Here is a 20,752-nt window from a genome sequence, read left to right as displayed (position 1 = left end):
TCTGCGGGTAGATATTCATTCCGAGAATCAGTAAAAACATCCACTTAAGACATCACAATTTTCCTGCCACAGCACCATGAACAGCTCTAATTATGGGAAACCACACTTTTACTATGTTATTTAACAAATTAAAGCGCAGAATTTGCTAATACCTGTTTCTAGGGGATGCAATGCCTGATAAGAATAGAGAACTCCTCTCCCTACGGTCCTACAGTCGTTACTCAGCCATCTTGCGATCAGTACTGTGCAGGGAGGGACAAATGAACAGCTAAAGTTCAAGTCATGGTTTACTCTTTTGAATATATCTTAAACTATCATGCAAAGGTATCAATGTTGTTTTTCAGTTATTTCATAACCTCAATTATTCCTTAAATGCCGTATGATTTAAAACTATATTCATATGAGACCCTGCAAACATTTAATAATGAAAACAAATATGGCGACCTTTACCTGGTTGTGCTTTTAAGAAAAAGTTTAAGGAAAGTATGTGACACAAAAAAATATTCAGATGCTTGATATAGGTATATATTTATAAAGATAAGGAAAAAATATATTTTACTCGTGATCATTCACGCTACCTATACAAGATCATACCCATAATTCATTCCGAAAATAGGTTAAAGTAATGCTCAGCTTTTGAACCCGAATCATGAATTAAAGCTAAAGTTCAGACGATCAGCTATACCTGCAGGCTAAATTTTTCAAATGATTAGTTGCAACTGAAGGCGTTAACTGATCGTCAAGACTCTTAAATCAATATATTTTCATGGTCGTGAATTAAATTATGCAAGTTTTCTGTTGTTTTAATGTCATTATGTTCATCACATAGACTGATCAAGTGTATATTCTGAGCATAACAATATCAAAGTTTAACCCAGAATATTTCATCTTTTGAGTAAAATCATTAAAAAGGAACGCAGAATTCATGCCACTGTCTGCATAATATATATATATATATATATATATATATATATATATATATATATATATATATATATATATATATATATATATATATATATTCCTATGAGTTCACGGGGAAAATGAAACACGATCTTGCAGTATAGGAATATACTTGACACGCGCGAAATTGTGATCCTTTCCTATATATATATATATATATATATATATATATATATATATATATATATATATATATATCAACAGCCATTTTCATCGCACATTCTGAAGACAGAAATGATTTCAATACGCAGTTTATTATTAGTTTCTTCTTAGAAAGATTTTCAAGGGCGACTAACAAAGTGAGAGCATAAAGAGTTACTTAACGCCTGAAGGTGTTAAAGATATTCAATTGGTGGCTGAAGCTTGAGGCTGACGCCATTAATGACTCTGCCACTTTATATGTCTAAAGCCTAAACGCCCAAAGAGAAACATTCTATGTACTGTTTTGTTAAACAAGAGTCTTGGACTTGGGTTATACATTTCTAATACCGAAACATTTATTGGGAGAGATTTCATTTGAAAGTGAGACTATATCATTTAATGAAGTGCAAGGTCTAAACATTATTAAATAGTTGTAGCGGTATATCACATATACATGTGAAGTACTCATATAAGCAAACTCCCTTTCCAGCGAGTTTACTTTTATTAGTAAAATAGGTTCGCTTAAATCCGCATCCCTACATTTTCTACCAAAGCTAAGTATAAGAGAAAAGAAAACGTGGAGGCATTACTATGGTATTTAATCCTAATAAAACTTTTCTGAAAATGTTTGTTACTGTATGCATTCCTGAATATTCACCAAGCGTTTTTTTTCCCTCAAAACTTCAGTAATGATTGTTTTGAAATGACAAGTTATGCTAAACTTTTTCAGTTTCTTTGCTGCGCACTTCTGGCCAAACTTCATTCAACAGAAATGTATACGTAAGTCGAAATCAGCGTCGTATACCCGAAAGCAATTTCATGCTGTAGAAAAGGATTGTTGAAATAGAGCCTCCAATATATATATATATATATATATATATATATATATATATATATATTTGGAATACTGTAATTTATAACCAGTCACAGATACTGCAGTTTATTGTCGATGAATTCGGCTTCAGTCTTTTTAAAACGTTCAATCTATAGAACAATTTATGAACAAGAAATTGTTAGTGTTACGATAATGTGAGAAACTGCTTAATGTTCCTTTGAAAAAATAATAATGTAGGCTTCAGCAATAATAATAATTAAGCCATCGGAAACTCTGTAACTTATCAGATAGGTTGTATGTACCAATATTACCTGTAAAGACCGTGATCAGTTACAGACTGGTCAAACTAACAAGGTACTTGATATCAGGGTAAAATATAATCACAGGTGATGGTCAAGGCTCTAATGCGCCATTTGTCCACCTCAAAGACTTTGGTCATTAAATTGACAAGAGCAGTGTTACAGTTATCACATAAAGTAACTCAGTAATGGATAGAAACTATATATATATATATATATATATATATATATATATATATATATATATATATATATATATATATATCAAAATGGTGACTTACACATATCAGATAACTATAAGTGAATAACAAAATCTGAATGTTTCCCAAAACATAGGTTAGCGTGAGTTTGTAACTTGAGAGGCGCAGGATCGTGGAGGGTGACCTGTGCCTTAATACCTTCACTTCTTAAATACATATGCCAGTCCCGCCCAGTGACGGCTGGTATATTACATTCTGGGTCTGTCTGTACTCAGTCCTGACTATGTAATTATAACTAAACTTCGTATTTTCATTTACTTGTGATTTTACCCGCATCTTATGTACACTCGCTACATTTGTACTTTTTGCATATATATATATATATATATATATATATATATATATATATATATATATATATATATATATATATATATATATATATATATATGAAGTCTGTTGGGGATGAGAGAGCTTGGGAAGTGAGTCAGTTGTTGTTCGCTGATGATACAGCGCTGGTGGCGGATTCATGTGAGAAACTGCAGAAGCTGGTGACGGAGTTTGGTAAAGTGTGTGGAAGAAGAAAGTTAAGAGTAAATGTGAATAAGAGCAAGGTTATTAGGTACAGTAGGGTTGAGGGTCAAGTCAATTGGGAGGTGAGTTTGAATGGAGAAAAACTGGAGGAAGTGAAGTGTTTTAGATATCTGGGAGTGGATCTGTCAGCGGATGGAACCATGGAAGCGGAAGTGGATCATAGGGTGGGGGAGGGGGCGAAAATTTTGGGAGCCTTGAAAAATGTGTGGAAGTCGAGAACATTATCCCGGAAAGCAAAAATGGGTATGTTTGAAGGAATAGTAGTTCCAACAATGTTGTATGGTTGCGAGGCGTGGGCTATGGATAGAGTTGTGCGCAGGAGGATGGATGTGCTGGAAATGAGATGTTTGAGGACAATGTGTGGTGTGAGGTGGTTTGATCGAGTAAGTAACGTAAGGGTGAGAGAGATGTGTGGAAATAAAAAGAGCGTGGTTGAGAGAGCAGAAGAGGGTGTTTTGAAATGGTTTGGGCACATGGAGAGAATGAGTGAGGAAAGATTGACCAAGAGGATATATGTGTCGGAGGTGGAGGGAACGAGGAGAAGAGGGAGACCAAATTGGAGGTGGAAAGATGGAGTGAAGAGGATTTTGTGTGATCGGGGCCTGAACATGCAGGAGGGTGAAAGGAGGGCAAGGAATAGAGTGAATTGGAGCGATGTGGTATACAGGGGTTGACGTGCTGTCAGTGGATTGAATCAAGGCATGTGAAGCGTCCGGGGTAAACCATGGAAAGCTGTGTAGGTATGTATATTTGCGTGTGTGGACGTGTGTATGTACATGTGTATGGGGAGGGTTGGGCCATTTCTTTCGTCTGTTTCCTTGCGCTACCTCGCAAACGCGGGAGACAGCGACAAAGTATAAAAAAAAAAAAAAAAAAAAATATATCAACCAACAGCCAGTATCGAACCCGGGTCCCCTGCGTAGGAGATGGGGGGCCCGAGTCGATCCTGGATGTTGGAGTTAGTATGTTATACGGTAGTGCGCATTCGTATGCAAATATATATATAACAAATGAACTCGCACTTTCATAGAACACGTAATGTCCTCCAACAACAAAAATAGGCAGCACAGCCGATTTGTCATGTACCCCATCTACAACACAAATGGTACGGGGTTCGCATTCTTGCTGTTGGAGAGCATATTCTTACATTCTAACTCGTGATTATCAGCGAATACTTAGATCACTGTTTCAGTATATATATACATATATATATATATATATATATATATATATATATATATATATATATATATATATATATATATATATATATACTGAAACAGTGATCCTGGTGGTCCTGTTGAACCAAGACCAGCGACTTTCCAGAGGAGTCACGCCACTTACGAATGCTAATGCCCACAAGAAGACTGCACACCCCGTTCGTCGTATATAGGCATTATCACCGCTAAACTGTCCCGACGTCTTTCGCGTCATATACAGAGTGGAAGCCCAAGACATATCCGAGATCCTAACACAACATTACCCGCACGAGAGAGATGTTGGAGAAAGAAACGTCCATATGTGACACTACAGCTGGCCCTAGACACCTTTAGATACTCAAGGGCCCTCTACATCAAGGAGAGATCCGTGAGTATAAACTTGCAGACTGACCTGCCCAGCGAGAGCAAGATGATAACTGGCGACGTCACGCAGCAGGACGCCTGGCTGACCTGAAGCGACCAGCTTTCAGTGGTCAGACGAGGGAGTAGTTACCTAAACTATTCATCCCTTATTGGTCCATAATTCCCTTGATCTTTGATTTTTGTAAAAGCTAACTTCAAAACTTGACCCCCTTGCCCTACGCCGTAATGTTGATTCACTTTCCCTCTTCTATACGGGTTACTTTGGTTTTTGCTCCCGAGAGGTGGCTACTTGTGTGCCCCACCACTTGCTAGACCACGCAATACTCGGCAAACTGCTGCGTCACATGACTGCTGTATGGCCACTGGCAACTCAAGGGTGGGCCGTTTTCAGAACTGTTTCTTTCCCTACACCTCGAAGCTTTGAAACTCTCTACCTTCTCATGTCTTTACCAATAACTATACCCTAGCAAATTTTAAGAGGTTTTTCACTTTCTCCAAAATTCGTAAATACTTCTTTTTTGTCTCTTCTTTATTCCTTTCATATTCCTCTCTACATTTCAATAAAGTTCCGACCTCGATGTGAACTTTTGTCCGGGACTGGAGCCTCCAACATTAAAAAACTAGACCATAACGTATTGTCCTTCCACTTGAGAATGACACAAGCCACGAAATATATATATATATATATATATATATATATATATATATATATATATATATATATATATATATATATATATATATATATATATATATATTCTTTCTTTTCTTTCAAACTATTCGCCATTTCCCGCATTAGCAAGGTAGCGCTAAGAACAGAGGACTGGGCCTCTGAGGAAATATCCTCACCTGGCCTCCTTCTCTGTTCCTTCTCTTGGAAAGTTAAAAAAAAAAAAAAAAAAAACGAGGGGAGGATTTCCAGCCCCCCGCTCCCTCCCCTTTTAGTCGCCTTCTACGACACGCAGGGAATACGTGGGAAGTATTCTTTCTCCCCTATCCCCAGGGATATATATATATATATATATATATATATATATATATATATAGCTTACGCCAGGTACCCTTTTATCGACCAGCCCCGTAAGAAGGATGAACACCCGGATTGAGTGTAGGCCGACTGCAATGCCCAAGATTTGAGCCAACGCGGATCCTACCCCTGAATGGCCCGTGGTTACTCATGGTTAGTAACGCCAAACACTACACCATGCATGAAGTCCTCTGTGTGTGTGTGTGTGTGTGTGTGTGTGTGTGTGTGTGTGTGTGTGTGTGTGATAGCACGAGTGTTTACTTCGAAGATTGCATCAACTGGTGGAGACCCGACTTTCAGGAATGTTCACAGATATGAAATGATTGATTGACCTTGAATAGGTAGCATGCATGCAGTCACGGACGACAAGCCGAGAGCTTTATGAAACGTATCAGTTAAATCACACGCTAGATATAAGAAATTCAATGAACTTTACACCAAGTGTTACGCAACTAATGAGTGTCATCATCTCCACCCGTGCACAGTGATCGTGGAACGTGTTCCGGAGATCATTATGATGTCACGGAGCCATTGTTTAGGTGGGATTTGACCCGGGAAAACTAGGCAACAGCAGTGTCAGCCTAGCCCCGGCCGGTCTTGCCTGAACTCCCGGTACCGTACTCAGTTACTCTCCGACTTGTGACGAGGAAGGAGGTGCGTCGCCGCTCTCCGGCCAACACTAACAGAAACTTCCGGACGAAGAATTCTTACTTATTCTCTTTTGCTGTACAGGACTTGTATTTTGTTTACTGAGGAAAGTAAATGATCCAGTGTTCAATGCTAAGTAAACCTATAAATGAAATGACTTTCCCATTTTGAAAAACTTGCCAAAAACTAAGATCAAAATCAAACTGTGTTTGGAGAGAACTCAAGAACGTAAAATAAAGATTTATTCACATGGAATCATCATAGACACCCACCACACAGGACAGCATCAGTTCAGGTAAATAACTAATTTTCTTCTGATACGTACATACGCCAGAATCATGTCAGTACCCTGTTGCCCTGAAATAACCATGACCTGGAAAAGAGTGTTTCCCTTTTCACATCTACCTCCTACAGACACAGAGTTCAAGATTTCCATAAAAATTAGATGCCTTTCCACATCTCTATGACTCATACACAATTTGTTCCAGCTCAACAGAACAGTCATATAACTTAATGTCACAATCTTTTTTCCCCTTAGGTTGTAGATGGTTGTTGAAATATAAGTGTAGAAACCATTAGGTGTCGAAGTCGATGCCAACACTCCGATATGGTAATACGCAACATAATAAAACTGTTTGTTGCACTGAAATGACGAAAAGTGGGCATGGACAATAATACATCAGCAGGAAAATAATTCAAGAGCCATTCTTGGTTGATCAGTAATATGCACGGACAACTCAGTGGCTAAACACTATCTAATGGCTAACATTGCTCCTGACGCACACCGTAAGACAAGCTCTGGCTACTGGCTCTCTTCGAAAAAAAATCATAAATTGGAGAAGAAAAATGGGGGAGTCCTACGGCAACAGTGGGCACGATATCAGTTGCCACACCAATGCTCCTACTCCGCGGGCGGGTGTATTACAACCGACGCACGAAACTACCCCCTTCTTAAAACATTTATCGACTCGGAACAAATCACTAGGAATGGTATTTGCAAAACCTTCTATCAGTTGCTTGAGCGAACATAACGGAAAATAACACAACACCATATTCTCACTACATAATCAAGTCTTAAGTCTCCAAGACTTCCGCCGGTGACCGTGATTTCATTTGCAGTTGTGGCCGTCCGGGTCTTGGGGGTGTGTGTCCGTCCTGGCCTTCAGCGTGTCAATCTTCGCCACTGCTGGGGATGACACCTTCACTTAGGATTAGTATGGATACTTTTCACGAGCACAGCCCATCTTGCCCCCCCCTCCACGTAAACCTCCGTTGGTACAGGTTGGAAACGACACAGTCTCCTGGTAATTCTGGGAGCTCCTTGCAATTATCTTCCACCTTGCTATCCAGTTAAGAGCACTGACCTAGTTCATGGTACCTCTTCGTCCCATATTTGTGTGGCATGTCACGTCAGATAGTTTTTCTACGATGTAGTTTAGTCTTCCCAGAAGTTCATCAGCTGTGACAGCCCTTTCTTTCTGCAAGGCTTGTACGTACGTTCGTACCTTATCCTGCACATAGAAAATGTTCACATAACATCCACAGAACCCTTTGGATTCTCATACACTGCCCCTGCAGCCCTCACAAACCCTGGTGCAGTTTCCGACGTCCCCTTATCAGGCAATCGACTAGTTTTGATATCCTGTGGCAGTCACAGTGCAAGTCTGAGTCATCATCTTGACTGATGTGCAGTCCGTAAACTCATGCTTTACAAAGAAGCATACCAATAGCAACTCTGGAAGCTTTACGTCTTACTCAGACTGTCCATCCGTACAGAACTTAGCAAACTCTTGGCCGACTAAGGTCCATTTGAATTTCTCCACCAATCTGGCAAACTGAGGCTTCAAAGTTGATCTTCCTAATCATGCTGAGACCCAGTAGCAGGCAGCATATATGGAAGATTGCAGACTCGAAGTTCTAAGCTTGGTCCAAGTGGAATCTATATGGTATACTTCAATAGAAGAACTGGTGCACTTGTTACGATAGTAAACTGGTCCGGGATGGCATCGGCTTCCTACCACTAAAAGTATTCCAGAGCGACAACAAAGCTCTTGTTTCTGGCCTTGGTGGTTATGACAAATCTATGATCGTTATAGGTTTTGGTGTACCACTTCTAGAGTCGTTATGGTGATTAATAGATGTTCCACTATTTCCATGGCGACACTCTGTAAACTCTATCCTGGTAGAGCTTCAAAGGATCCTGAGCTCTCTGCTTAGGTCCATACTTGGCATGTCAGGTGACTGGCATCCTTCTTCGAAGTCACGACGCATGTCAGTCCATTAAAAGCAATGAGGGTCATCTGAGCCTTCGCTTCACAATAAGATGACAGCTAGAGAGTCTGGATTGCACCACCCTCAACACTGACAGCCCACGTCTTTTTCATTGCAACTCTCTGTCAGTGCTTCCTGACAACATTAGCCATCTCCCAACAGTGCACAAAGATCTCTTCCAGCGGCAAAACGTCCCACTGTGCCCAGTAGTCCTCGACAACAGGACTTGCGGCTGCTATCTTCTCCCAAGGAGGCGCGGCTGTATTCTCTCTCAGATGCTGGAAAAAAAAAAAAAACGTAGATCTTGGGTCTTTCTGTAGCCTCTTTATATTCACTTCGACTGGCAACCTGGGAAGTATCTTTCTGCAGTGCTTGTACGTCGAAGTGCAGGAAGGACGACTGAGACTCCACATTTTCCTCTCGTCCTGGGAGATGCATTTTAATGTCGTACTGCTCCAATTCGCTGATTCGGCGTGCCAGCTGTCCCTCTGGGTCCTTCAGGCTCTTTATTCAATGCACTACCGCGTAGCCAAACAGCTCTTTTCTGGTTACACAATAGTAACATTCCGGCTGGCTCAGAATGAAACTGAAGTAGGAGACGACTTACTCGTACCTACTCTGACTCTAATGCCAGAGGAACCTTCTCACCGTGGATGATAACCTTTCATCTTATCCTAGTGACCGTGAGTTATAACCTGGTACAATCCCAGGATACAAGGATATTCCATTTCAGCTGTGAACACGGGATGGATATCAACCATGTGCATAATCTATGGCTGCATAATTTTGACGACTCTTCAGTGACATGCAGTGCTTGAGTTCTCCACACGATTGATCATAAGATTCCAGCTTATATTGGTCCCTGGGTGCATCAGACAGATTAAATGTCAGATTAAACGCCATGTCAACCAGTACTGGGCACAAACAACTCTTGATCTCGCCCTTCAAGTAAATGCAGCAGGGAGAGGCCTTCTTAAAGGTGACTAGCACTCTTCTGGTTTTGGCCAATCACTATCTAGCGTGATCGATCCGTCCTAGTTTCCTGTCCTACAGGATCCAATGCCCTCTTGCTCACAATCACTCAAAAAATGACCCATCTGGTTATAGGTGCATCATGGTCTCATGTCGTGATGTCCAGTACTGCTGTGTTACGCCTTATCCTGTTGGTAGACACCTTACCTTTTATAGTCACACAGAAAAGTCCTCAGTGTCCCTCCTTGCTGAACTGCTAAGACGTGCCCAAGGACTAGAGAGGCTGCTGGTTACATTAAGACATGGAAAATAACTGCGCTTTCAAGTAGAAACTGTTGCATGCAATCAACAATTATCTCCTCCAGCTCCTGAATGTTAGCATTCCTTACACTGAAACTCGTCTTACCTGAAGCGGTAATTTCATCTTTGCTGGAATGATTGATTTAGAATGATTTACCACGTGAACACGAAAGGTTCCTGGCTGGATTACGTAATAAACTCGACCTCTAGCGCTCTGGCCAAGGCTTCCTGTGGCTCGCTGGCTTGGCCTGCTTTACCTACATCGTGCAATGCAGGGCGTCGATGCACTGGCCATACAGTAAGAAGTATAGCCAACAGTTCTCGCTACATGATCGTGTTGCGCCGTGTCAACACATCCTAAGTGTGTACGATCTCTTCCAAGGCCTCTTTTCTAGACCCTGGTCCTGAACATGGCCCAAAAGACCCTGTACTGGTGGGATGTGGATTAATTTCTCTGCAACGCATCTGCCAGTCTTGTGCTACTGCTCCTTGGAAAAGTACCACAGGATCTGTAACTGGTGCTGACCCCTTTAAAGTTTGGTCACCTGTACAGTGCACTCCTCTGGTGACGTTCGGTTAGCCTGACAGCTGGACCTACACTCACTGTTGCTTCCGTTACATCTTAACTGCCATGCGGTTCAGCCACTCATGTTACGGTCTAACGGTTGAACCATAACATGAAGTGGTCTAGCTTATGCTTGTTTTGGGCCATCCATTCCCCATGCTGGCAGAGTTGCTGCATATTTCAGTACGTCCTTGCCTTCCTCTCATACTTTACTTTTACGTCCAAGAACTTTGACCAGAGACGCTTCGACTTGCTCCCCGAACCTCTGACCAAATCCTGGTCACAAGCCTGCCAACCTTACCTAACTCAAACGTTTGTCTAATTCACCGTAACCCAGGGTATTCATTACAAACAAAATACCTAGTAACTTGCTTGATTTAAATCACAATTAGGTCTCTGTGGCCCAGCCTTACTATGCTAGTCAGCTTAATAGTGCACATACTTTTACCCTAACTGCCTCCCTACATAAACTTCTCTGAACAACCCTTGACACCAGCACCACCATGTAATATTCCAAGTTGTGCTCCAACACTTATTCCACATCATATTAATCTGCCTCACCACTCGAGTTTAATATAACTGTGGAACTAGTCTGAATACTTAAGTCAAACCGACCCTTCCTCATAACCGCGTGGTCTGCCAGCCTAGCCCTAACTACGAACAACCTAGCCACACCATGTACTACTCTATACCACTCTTCAGAACCGGGTAGATCTCACCTGGGACATTTCCTCATCCTATGGGATCCCTTGGCATCAGTGCGGCCGTCAGTGAGATCGTAGAAGGTCATACCTTGCTGTACAATTCATTCTTGGTGCTGTGCGTTCGCCCATGACGACCGTCCCTCAGACGACGCGCCAAGTCGCCAACACCGATCCTTAAAAAAAAAAAAATACACAATATCCTCACTACCGGGAATTTCCCCATATTATCACAACAATCTATGACTCTCTATGCACCATATACATCCTTACTTCACAACTTAGCCTCATACCTGCTTAGATAACAGCCAAAGTTGTACCACACGTAATGGAGCTGTTGCAGTCACCATGTGCGTACCCCATGTTACCAAACTACCGAACTGGCTTCCAGCCAGCATATATGTATATATATACATATATATATATATATATATATATATATATATATATATATATATATATATATATATATATAAACCTGTGATTTGTTCAATATTCACTGTTGCTATCCCAGTTTCAATTAGTTACTGCTTCCGCTTGAGGGGTTTGTGTTACATGATGCTAAGAATTTACACGTGTTCACATACAGAAATTCTTTTTCTTTTTTTTTTTAATAGAAGAGCTAAATACCAACTTTAACACAAGTCAGTCAGCTCGTAAATGGTTAAAATCCGAAATTCTTGAAAGAGTCACTGCTGATTACGCATGCTCAATAGAAATTTGTAGGGGAAATAGATACCCCAAATTCTAGGCGCCGTTGCCTTTCTCTATGCTGGCTGGTCCCCAGGTTCTAGATATTCCTCCGGCCTCCATCCTGACTTTAAATAAAGTTTTACATATGTATGTTATCTGAAGAAATAATCATAAAACCCTGCCTGATTACTAATGGGACTGGTAATGAAAGCAGACATTAATATGTTTCCAAAGAAGTAGGTATTTATTTTGATTAACAATATTGAATGAAAATGGGGAAAAAGCTAGTAATACCTATGTGAATATCTAATACAAATCGATAAAGAAAAGAGGATAAACTAACTCGTTGACATACGTTCTAAAGGATACAGCACTCGTAGTTTGAATTATAGCCCGTAAACATTATTGGAAGCAATAGACCTAAGCAGGTGTTCAACGGCGACTGGCCCCAGATGCATTATTGGCAGGAATCTTTGCAATTGCAACAATTGTTTTATAAGGTTAGTGGATCAATTGACGAGTAAAGTAGAGCTGTGGGAGGAAATAAAGACTAAATAGATTCATGAGCTTATAGAAGATAACGCTTCATGAAAACGTACACCGACTTTGTCTAGTTCACTCATGTAGACACATGAAATTATATAACCCTAGTTCAAGTAAGGTAAACCTCAGTTCCTAGTGTAAGTTAAGTAAGGATTTATAGGTTTTCAAAGTGAGTTTCATGTCATTGAACCTTGTTTTCCTTAATATTCCAAGACCTGCTGGAGCTACTCATCAGTTCAAAATCAGCTCCGTTGTTCCATTGACTATAAAGGTATTTTCGAATTTTGATGTTTGTTGTATATTGCGAATCTTGACCTTTATTTGTGGTTAACTGTGACATTATCGAAAGGGAAGGGAAGTCTTTGCTTCAGCATCCCAGGATCGTTAACATTGGGTTACTCTGCACGATCCAAGTCTACCAAATAGGCAACAAATTTTTCCATATTTCTAACTACGATGCTGATGCCGTCGTCAGTCAGTATATACTTAACCAAACAAATCTAAGCTATCTGAAACTATACAAACATACGCAAAGCCCAGCTTAGATTAGGAATCATCAGGTGTGTGTACAGCAGTTAAAGTTAATCTTGAATGATATTAGAATGTTATGCAGCCCTGAATGTTTTAAATCCACAACAGACAGTTCATGGATGATGAAGGGGGAGGGGGATGCTTACGGGATATGAATCTACGACGTGAGTTATTTCTTAGAATGTATCATGATTATCTTGTGACAATGATGACACTAAAGCTGTTTGACATAGCCTATATGCTTCACCACAAGCCCCACTGTGTTATGAGAACCTTTGGTAAGGGAGTGACTGACCTTGACGGTCTAACTCGTTAGTATCCTGTCTGTCAACGAAGTGCGATCTGGCGGAACATAACAGAGCTTCTAGAATTTAAGCTCATCTACGTAGAGTAGCGTCATCTACGTAGAGTAGCGTGAGAGAACATAAATAACTTTAGCCACTGCAAAGCATGAAACATATCATTTTTTTTTTTTTGAATTATGCTTATCAACAAAGAGTAACGTAGGGGAATGGTGTGTAACATGAGGGAAAGTAAAGTCGGTGAAGCCACTGCAGAGCCAAGTATAAAACCATGGACATAGCAAATTTTATTAAGAATTATGCCTATCTACAAAGCGCAACGTAAGGTATGAAAGAGTAATGTACGGGAAAGTAAATTCACTAAAGCCACAACAAAGCCAAGTAAAGCCTTTGCAAATTCTAATAAAGTCAGTTCGCCACTGTTAAGTCTAGTAAAGCCATTAAAGCCTAGTTTTAACTGCCAGTCAACGATCCGTAACAAAACCTGACAACATTGTGAAAATTAAGAATTACAGGCTTAACTAAATAGTCAGAGACGTAACGTATTATTTAGATGACTTTGTAATTTGTGGCATGGATGAGTTGAAGCTTTAAAAGAATTGAAAGCTTTGTGGGTTTATGTCGATGCTGTTCTATAAGGTCATAAGGAAGAAGGTCAAGTACTTACAAAAGACTGTGCTACGTTCCATCAGTCGTTATTTACCAAGTTAACCATCCTGACCTTATTAAGCTGCCTTTACCATCTGATGTAAACATTCAAGGATATACAGTAATTATTAGGCTGGAGCTTAATTTTTAGAAGATTCGCTCCTACGTACATGACGAACATACACCTGCAGATGCACATACACAAGTATTTACATAATCAGAAGTGCCCACATAAACGTTCACATGAAAACATTGACATATCTCTGTGCACACGTACTGATACTCTTAAACATACTCTCACAAACGCATTAACACACTACCCCAAATCTTTTAGTAAAAACTAGTTTATCTGGTTCATTCGATAATTGCACCGGTGTAAAACACCCAGATGAGAGATCAAACTTCAAGCAGGCAGTCCTCTGTAACCTTGAGGTTGTCAGTGTAAGATGTGTATCAATATTCAGTTGCCAGCATTGGGTGAGTCACTATTTTGAGAAATGAAAAAGCGTTCAGAAGATAACTGAAGTACTTCTGATTTAAGGCTCACTTTATAACCGAATGCTAAGTACAACTGACAAAAATGTACATCAGACTGAATGTGAAGTGAATGTTTTCCTACATTCTTTGATAATCAAAGCAGATATGAAGTTAGGAGGTGGACAAGGCTGTGTTGATCACCTGAGATGTAGTGTGTGGGAGAACCGGTCATCTGGGGAGGACAGAGTTTGCTGTCGGGTTGTGACTGGGTGTCTCTTGCTTGAGAGAGCTGACGGGCTGCACTGGCTTGGTATTAGGGATGTGGGGAGGGGACTTGTGGACAGGTTTCACTAAAGAAAGGAAGTCCAGAGCTCGGGAAATAAAGATAGGTAAATTTTCTCTTTGGAATGCGTAGAATTAGAGGTGGGAAGCCTTGTGGGAATAGAGAAGTGAATAGTTGGGAACCTCTTGCCTAGGAGGAAAGGCAGAGGGAAAATTTTTGTTATGGAAGAGTGAAATATTGCTCTTGTTTGATATTAAGGAAGGAACCGGTTGCTGGGTGCAGAGCGAGTACAAATCTTCGCCTGGTAATCCAGGATTAGGAGAGACCTTTTAGCGAAAACTGAGGCTGTAAGCTTATTCCTAAACATCTTGAACACGACGGTACGACCATTTAGGACAACGGTGTAACTTGGTCTACTTTGGATTGGCTCAGCCTGACTCTTTAGAGTGAGGTCAGAGGTCATTTGGGAAAGGGAAACTCTTGTGGAGCTGTGGTGAAGGGGAAGAACTGATTTCTTTGCAGTTAGGAAAAGCGGAACTTTTCACCTGGAAGTTAAGGAAACAACTCGTTTAGAACAGGGTGGGTGAAGGACCTAATGGTGTAAGGCGGAGAGAGAAGCACTTTCATCAGAGGAAAGGAAGGAGTCTCTTGTATGTGACTGGAGGAAGGAAGGATCTCTGTACTTTTGTCTTGAGACCTTTTGCTTGAGTGTGAGTAAGGGATGTCTCTTGTTTGTGACTAGAGGGAGGAGTATCTTGCTTGTGACTGGAGGGAGGGGTATATATCTTGTTTGTGACTGGAGGTATTAGGAAAAGAGTGGGGAAGGAAGGAGAAATATCCATAGGTAGAATCATAGATAGATATTTATTCCATTTGTATCTTAACAGAATTTCGCCATAAAGCCTGAACAGTCCTCGGCTGTCTTAGTTTATCTACCTGACCATGAACACAGCCAAAATACAAAGAAGTGGAATAATGTAGTAGAAAGTGGTCGCACTAGCTGTATGTAGATGTGATGATGTTTCAGTGTGTTACTGTGCAGGGAGTTCGTGTATGTGTGTGTGTGTGTCTGTGTGTGTGTGTAGAGATGGGTAACGTAGGCCCCACAAGGTGGAAGTTCAGGTCTTATGCTGACGTCGAGAGCAGCAGAAGCAGGTCCTCAGCAACAGGATCTGCCCGCCCACCAACTCCCAAACAGCATCCACTCATCGTGTGCTTCCCTCTCTTTATGTCCCAAACCCCTGCCTAGCTCCACGTGCACTTGCTTCTCTCTACATACAAATGAATCCTTTCTGTCAATTTCACTCTCTTTTGTGATCTTTTAGATCAGTGGAATTCGTGTTATAAAGATAGATCAGTGGAATTCATGTTATAAAAACATAACAGTTGAAGGATACGATGGTCGCTAATAAAAAAAAGACCTAATTATCTTTTACTTTTAGTGAGGAAGTGTATCGTGTCATCGTTAGAGCGGTTATCTCTGTCTTATCTTTGTGTCTGATACGCCTGAGGCCAAGAGATCGGTGTCATGTGTTATCTGAAATGAGTGGGAAGAGGTGTTGTGTAAGAGTAGGGAGTTGTAAGCTTGGAAGGAGTTATTGCGTTTTATGGGGGTGTGAAGAGCTATTTGGTTGAGTGGGGAATGGGGAGTAGTAAGGGTGCGTTGAGGGTGAGGACAGTAAGCTGGGAGCTGCGGATCAGGAAGCAAACGCGGACTGTTGAAAAGTGCGGATGCACCGGTACGTGTGTAGAGCATGCACCAGAGGACGTCATACCTGGAGACAACGTCATCATTCCACGCCTGGATTATGATGTGTTCACGATAGCCTGTTACCCGTAGCCATTACTCCTCTTCCTCATCATGTAATCTCTTAGCGTTATTTATAGTATCACCATAACCCACCCAGCCCAGTCGTACCGTACACTTCAAAATTATCACCTTTCTTAATTGAATTATCACCTTTCTTAATTATCACTATTATTACCTCCATCACTGTCAAGATAGACTTCATCACTAAACCATAATCTCCCTCACCACCACCACCAACCAAGTCATGTTGGAGGCTCCCTCCCCGGCTGGAGGTTGTGGTCAAACCCCCGTTGGTCCAGCAGTCTGGTGCTGCTGCTGCTGCTGCTGTCATTCTTCCGGGGACTGGGGGTGTCGGGAGGGGCAGAGTTAAGCCGGATTTTAGCACCTGATTCCGTGAGTGATCACAAGGTGCTTGACGGCGTGTGTGGCCGCCGTGGTTCAGAGGCCAAGGTGGACGTTGGTCTGATTCTTGCCTGTGGAAACATTTTGAAGAGAGGAATTTCGGAGGTGTCTGCTGTTCCTCGAACGTAAAGTTGTTTATAATAGTAGCAGGAGTATGTAGGTTACAAACTTTACCTGCGTGCTTGTATCGAGTCTGCAGTTTCTGCATAGATTTTTGTTTAAGTGCGGGTATGCATGTATGATTTGGTAGCAAACATGACAAGCTTTCGCTTGAATGATTTATAAGGTGGTGCTGATAGGAGAGAGAGAGAGAGAGAGAGAGAGAGAGAGAGAGAGAGAGAGAGAGAGAGAGAGAGAGAGAGAGAGAGAGAGAGAGACCCTAAATTTCATGTTTATCATTTAATTTATCATTTCACTTAATTTTTTTCATATAAATTTAATTTACGCAGCTCTTAATTTGTTTGTATGTTTGAGTTTTTGCTTCTTGGCGTGCCTGGGTAACTCTAATATGGATATGTGAAAAAGAGTGTATGAAGGGGAAGGGAATTAATAAATAATTAGTGAAGAGAGCAGAACAAAGGAGAGAGTTGGGACGAGGCACAAACAGATTGTATCAGTTTAAATACCTTTTCGCAGTTGATGGCTGGTCATCTTGAAGCTGTTAGCAACACTGAACATGTTTATGGTGAGGTGCTGAGCGTGTGAACGGCGACTTAACGTCTCGTGCGCTAATATTGTGCTGAGCGTGTGAACGGCGACTTAACGTATCGTGCGCTAATACTGTGCTGAACGTGTGAACGGCGACTTAACGTGTCGTGCGCTAATACTGTGCTCAACGTGTGAACTGCGACTTAACGTATCGTGCGCTAATACTGTGCTGAGCGTGTGAACTGCGACTTACCGTTTCGTGCGCTAATACTGTGTCGGACGTACTTTTCATCGTCGGAAAATTCATGAATTGTGGTGCACCAGGGACTAGATGTAGGTACTCCCAGATGAGGATATATGTCTTAACTCCCTGATCACGACGGTACAACCCAAGGGCCGTACTGTTGTTATGCTCAAAAGCCCGGACCCGTCGCTCTCAGTTGGTTAATGTGTCTCATCCCGGTATTGACTGTTTCCTTGGTATGTTAATTGAGACTCTAAATTATTGATTGTGTCTGACTTAATGAGCCATTACTAAAGTATTGATTGTTACTGACATTACCGCATGCTTGAGAAGGATAGACGATCATTGAATAAAATCTTGTCAGATATTTCGATACGTTTTTCTACGAAGGTTCTAGTTTTCCTTAGAAAGCCACAGCGATATTACTGAAGACACTCTTGATATTCGTACAGCATGTGTGACAGGTATGGCATGGGTTCTTTGTAGTTATGGATCACCAAGCAGTCGATCCCTAAAACTTCTGCTCATACGTATGGCAGTGGCGTAAGGGTTGGCATTGTTGTACCGTAACATGACTGCAGTACAATAAGTCACGAAGATAAACATCACTCGTTATTACCATGCAAACTCAGGTCTGTAATTTGCGTTCTTCTATTATCACGACCTTGTGTTGATAGCAAACATTCATGTCGTTAGAGAACGTACTATTAAGGACTTTTTAGAAGGTACCACATGACTGAAAAATATGAGGTAGCCATTATTATTAATGAGGGCACGAACTAATCGTCCATTTCTGATTTGTTTTTAAGCCTTACGCATTAAGAGGGCTGTACATGGTTGGACTGCTGTTCTCATAGATCTCCACCGGTCTACCCTTGTGACCTTCATCCGTAAGAAATTTCCTCTGGCGTAGGTCAAAAATTCCATTCCACGCTTCCAGTCCCACTAAGCGTAGTACAAGTATGAAAAAGGGGAAAACGTATATATATATATATATATATATATATATATATATATATATATATATATATATATATACGTTTTCCCCTTTTTCATACTTGTATATATATATATATATATATATATATATATATATATATATATATATATATATATATATACAAGTATGAAAAAGGGGAAAACGTATATATATATATATATATATATATATATATATATATATATACGTTTTCCCCTTTTTCATACTTGTACTACGCTTAGTGGGACTGGAAGCGTGGAATGGAATTTTTGACCTATATATATATATATATATATTAACATTAACTTTCCGTGTCATGCCGGTGACGATGTTTTGTGTAAAGGAATATGCTGTTTTTCATTATTTTTTTATTTATGAACTACGTCAGCTACGAACCCAACCTAGCAAGCCTAGAGACGTAGGTGAACATAGGTGGATATTTTCTCCCAACATAAAAGTAAGACACTGACTGTGTGTACGGGAATAGTTTACTTCGATGTTACTCCCACACGGTTGGTGTTATAATTCCACGCGTAACGCTTGAGTTCCGAGGCATTCATAGCGAGTGGACATTTAACATTCGCCAGGAACTTCGAGGCGTTTAGGCAAGTATTTGGAAGGGGCTGACTGCTGTACAGATAATCAGAAAAAAAAAAGTAGTAGTGGTAGTAGTAGTAGTAATATTAGTGATGAAGTTTGTAGCAATAGGTATCAGATCTTGGTGATATGATAGCGTTTGTAAATGTCTCGAAATCGAGTGCAATATTGCGATGTCATGTTTTAGTAGCATAAAAAGAGTCTTATTGTTTAGCAGTCACAGAGCTGCGTTGGTACTAATCTTTATCATTTTGTTCTACATAAGTGTTGTAATGTAGCATTTTCTCGGCATTAAGAGGCTGTATTAAGTATAACTATAATGTTCTAACGCACAGTCTATAACATCTGAGTAGCTCTCATGCAGGGTCTGTAGGTGCTTTATGAAAACGCCACCATGGCCGGCTTGACAAGGACGTACTACTTCATCATTCACCCCGGCGGAGTGGAAGTCTGATGGGGGGGTGGGGCACCGTGCTTGTGTTGGAGGGTTGGGGGCACCGTGCTGGTGTTGGGGGGGAGGAGGTGCACCGTTCTGGTGTTGGCGGCTGCTGTTGGCCCCGTCAACGTGTTTGGAATGGACACTTGTTGATGTTTGATTCTCTGAATTTATGCCCGGCAGGGGCCCTACCCATTGTCCGACTGACTCTCCGTTCTCACTTGTTGATGCTGGCCTGTATATATGGTAGATCCTGCGGCACACTGCACAGTGTATGTAGTAAACTTTATTATTTCATTTCAGTAACACATGATTGGTTACACTGGCATCAAGTTTTGTCTGCACTAAAGGCTTTATTTTAGTAGCAGGTTTCGCCAGCATTACTTGACAGTTTTCACGAGTTGATGGCATTATGTCGCTGTCGAGGTGACGCAATGTTAGAAATACTAGAACGACACAGTTTTCGGTAGTATAGCTGTGTTAGCGTCTGATATGTTAACAATGACTTAAGGATGTGGAGAAATTGCCCTGAATCAGCCATCTGGAGCCAGATTGACTGTTGGTGCGGTGGTTGGTAGGCCCTTGAGTGGTGGCAACACTGGCCTATTATCATACATTGCTGAGAAAAATCGAATTAGGCTTCAGTCTCCTAATGTCTTGAGCCAAGCTTATATTTGTTATTAAAGTCCGGGTGTTGAGGGCACTCTTTTTTTTGCGGTCAGTCAAACAAGTTTAAACATCTTTATTAACTAATAAGTAATTATCAGATCATAAAGCACGCTTGAAATAATCACACGCCTCCTGGCAAGGAACTAATGGTGGGAACCTTCATGCGGCGTTCTTAAAATGATCGAATTTTAGGCCGTTTAAAGATCTAGAGTGGGAAATCTAGTTCGTGTTAAGTTGCACAACGACCATGACGGCGACGTCGAGGAGCGATGTGCTCGCCCGACCCGGCGGCGTCTGTGACCAAGACTCGCTTTACCGAGCAAATCCCAGGTGGTGGATTTTTATTTGTGGGGAAATTTTCCAAAACCACTGTTTTTGTTAAGCCGTTCCT

General features: G+C 41.0%; 2 protein-coding genes across 3 annotated transcripts in view; one reads left to right on the top strand and one right to left on the bottom strand.

Annotated features, from left to right (window-relative positions):
• Positions 1 to 285, bottom strand: part of Slmap (Sarcolemma associated protein) — a 169,605-nt gene extending 169,320 nt beyond the window's left edge. Inside the window, exon 1 of the mRNA XM_071695361.1 lies at positions 153 to 285. The gene's annotated coding sequence lies outside the window, so the exon portion shown is untranslated. The remainder of the gene's footprint in view (positions 1 to 152) is intronic.
• Positions 286 to 6,117: 5,832 nt separating this feature from the next.
• LOC139766552 (uncharacterized) overlaps positions 6,118 to 20,752 on the top strand; it is a 157,350-nt gene continuing 142,715 nt past the window's right edge. For both annotated transcript variants that reach the window (XR_011716916.1, XR_011716917.1), the window contains exon 1: positions 6,118 to 6,585. The gene's annotated coding sequence lies outside the window, so the exon portion shown is untranslated. The remainder of the gene's footprint in view (positions 6,586 to 20,752) is intronic.

Source organism: Panulirus ornatus, chromosome 58 (genome assembly GCF_036320965.1).
Source record: "Panulirus ornatus isolate Po-2019 chromosome 58, ASM3632096v1, whole genome shotgun sequence".
In the NCBI taxonomy this organism is placed as follows: Eukaryota; Metazoa; Arthropoda; class Malacostraca; order Decapoda; family Palinuridae; genus Panulirus; species Panulirus ornatus.
This window is presented reverse-complemented; position numbering and strand designations above follow the sequence as displayed.